Source organism: Myotis davidii, unplaced genomic scaffold, assembly GCF_000327345.1.
Source record: "Myotis davidii unplaced genomic scaffold, ASM32734v1 scaffold130, whole genome shotgun sequence".
Lineage (NCBI taxonomy): Eukaryota > Metazoa > Chordata > Mammalia > Chiroptera > Vespertilionidae > Myotis > Myotis davidii.
Window position 1 is genome coordinate 5,196,540 of NW_006285040.1, and position 3,169 is coordinate 5,199,708.

The window sequence follows — 3,169 nt, forward strand, 5'->3', positions numbered from 1 at the left end:
CAAAAAATAAATAAAGTTTGGACTCTGCAAAAAAAAAAAATAAAGTTCTTCATTGCCTAGAGGTGTGGCTCAGTTGGTTGAGCATTGTCCCATGCACCAGGAGATCACCTGTTCCATTCCTGGTGAGGGCACATGCCTGGTTGCAGGTTCGATCCCCAGTAGGGGGCATGCGGGAGGCAGCTAGTTGATGTTTCTCTCTCATCAGGGTTTCTATCTCTTACTCTCCCTCCCTCTCTCTGAAATCAATAAAAAGTTCTTCATAGACCGGGAAAACGTTTAGATAAGCCATATATCTATTTTACTAAATATGTTTCTGAAATGTATGAATATGTGACTCAGCATTTTCTCTTGGCCATGATTTTCAGAAATTGAATTAGTGAAGGAATTGTTTAATTTTCAACTTGCTTACCAAACCACTAGTAAATTCCATAAGAATCACAAAATCTTCACATCACTACCCCACAATTCATTTAATTTTCAGTTGAGTTTTAATACAATCAGACAGTTTTCTTTTGTATTTACTTATCTAAGCAACCAATCCACTCTTTTTTTTTTTTTCATTTTACTACTTTAGTTTTATGCTGGTACATTTTCTGACAGCAAAGCCATAGGTTGTTAAGGGAGTTTACTATACATACCTACCATATTAGAATCACAACAAAAGAGAATTTACTCTCACCAATAAATTAAATTTTGTCCTTAAAAGCATGCATGCTTTCAAATACCTAAAATGTGACTTACAAATGAGAAGTCCTTGTTCAGGTTGAGCTCTCATACATTATATGTCAAAGTTAAAATAAGCAATTGCAAATTACAAAGACAGAATAAAGATATTCTGTCATTTTGGTACATGTAGTGGGGAAAGCATGAAAGAAAAAGAGCTCATATATCAACCGTATCACTGTTGTATAGTTATTGAACCTTCATAAGCAGGAGTCCCCAAGTGATTACTCAGTGCTGAAGGTCTGGACTTATTACATAAAGTATCCATCAAAGCCAAGATGATGAAGGATAAGCAGCTTCTTTGTGATTAATGGGTACAAGAGCACAAAACAAAGGAGATTAAGAAAGACAATGAGTTTTATTGATAGAGCCAACTTCAACTCTCAACAAGGCAAAATACTCATTCAGCCATCAACCCATTAAGCTGCTTTAAAAAATACTTCTATGCCCCAGGTAAAGACCAAACATGAGCTTGTATATCATAGCACAATTATCAAAGCCATTCATGAAATTGAATAAGAAACATTTGCTTCAATTAAATATTATTTCTTAAAAGAGACCAAATCAAGATAGTCTTATACAGAAGGGGCAGGGTTTTATTTCATCTATAAAACCCCTCTTGAGTTCAGTTGAAAAATTACACTAAAGCTGCTATATGAAAAGAAAAAAATTATATAGCCCTAGTCAGTGTTCTCAAGGGTTATAGCATCAGCCCAAAGACCAAATAGTCTTGGGTTCAATTCCCGGTCAAGGGCACATACCTGGGTTGCAGGTTCCATCCCCAGCCCTGGTCTGGACACATCCAGAAGGCAACCAATCTATGTGTGTCTCTCACATCAATGTTTCTCTCCCTTTCTTTCTCTCACTTCCCTTTCCCCCTCCCTCCCTTCCATTCTCTCTAAAAAAAATGTAAAAAATATCCTTGGGTAAGGATTAGCAAAAAATAAAAAAGAAAAGAAAAAATTATGGAGACAATGTTATTTCAGAACTTGCTTGTAGTTCTTTCTACCCATTGACTCAGAGTGTGTGTGTGTCTGCCTGTCTATCTGTTGTCTGTCATATTGAGCAAATAAAATACAGGGCATCCAGTTAAATTTGAATTTTATATAAGCAAATAATTTTACTTATTAGTAAACATTATTTGTTGTTTATATAAGTTTCAATTTATTTGGGGTTTCCTGTATTTTGTCTGCCAACCTACTATACCTATGTATGTCTGTGTGTATTTAATTTTCTTGCTATACTATTCTTAATGCAAGAACAAATAATATTTGCATAGATGATATCATTAGAATTACAGAATTTAGAGCAGGAAGAGACTTAGACATAATAATTTTATTCTATAGTTAAGGAAATTAAAACTCAAAAAGATTAAAAGACCTGTCCAGATACCAAGCTACTTATTATCTAGAGAAGGAACTAGAATATAGCTATCCTGGCTCCTAGTTCTTTCTCTTTCTAATCCATATTTTCTCTCTTAAATCTGAACTACCAATTGGTTTTTTTAGTGACAAATTTGGGCCAGACTGATCACCTCATTTAGACAGACGTACTTATTTACAATCATTTGGTTTTTGTATATGAGATGAAATACACACACATATGCACTAGGAGAGTTCACAGAAGCATGTTATATATAAAGAACATCTATTGTTTGGGGCAGGTGAGCATTCACCCTGCTTTTAAGCATCAGCACCCAAAACTCATTTTAGGGAAGGACCTTTCCTCCCACAGAATACAGCTTGATGAGGCTGTTGATTAGGACACTCTTCTTAGCCAAGAAGTGGGTACATGGCCAAGTTAGGCCAATTGGTATTTTTTGTTTCCATCCCCCTCCTACCCACCATTTTGAATTGTGAAGCAAAAAAAAAAAAAAAAAAAAAAAAAAATAAAAAAAAAAAAAAAAAAAAAGAATAACCCTACCCCACTCTACCCAGATAGCAACATGGTTTCAGGTCATTTATTGCAGTGGAAGTGCCTGAGTAAGACAACAGATCATTCATACTTCCAAGACCCTTTGGAGAAAATTATTTCCTTCTATTTAAAACCTAGTTCCCCAACTTCTTCATTGGTTCCCAATAAATTACCTGTGTAATTCAAAGCTTGCAACCAAGGAAATGTGATTGACACACAATATTTGTAGACTTCAAAAAGAAACTGAATTTTAATGCTGGCATGGAAAGAACTTTTAGTATCATGGGTAACACATGAATTAAGGAATATTATAGAAAGAATACTGAGGAGAAACCAAGATGTTGGCATAGGTAAACACCTGAAATTGCTGCCTCGCACAACCACTTCAAAAATACAACTAAAAGACAAAACGGACATCATCCAGAACCACAGGAAGGCTGGCTGATTGAAAATTCTACAACTAGAAGGAAAGAGAAAAGCACACTGAGACTCAGAGGAGGTGCAGAAGTAAAGTGCAGAGGTATGGAGGTGC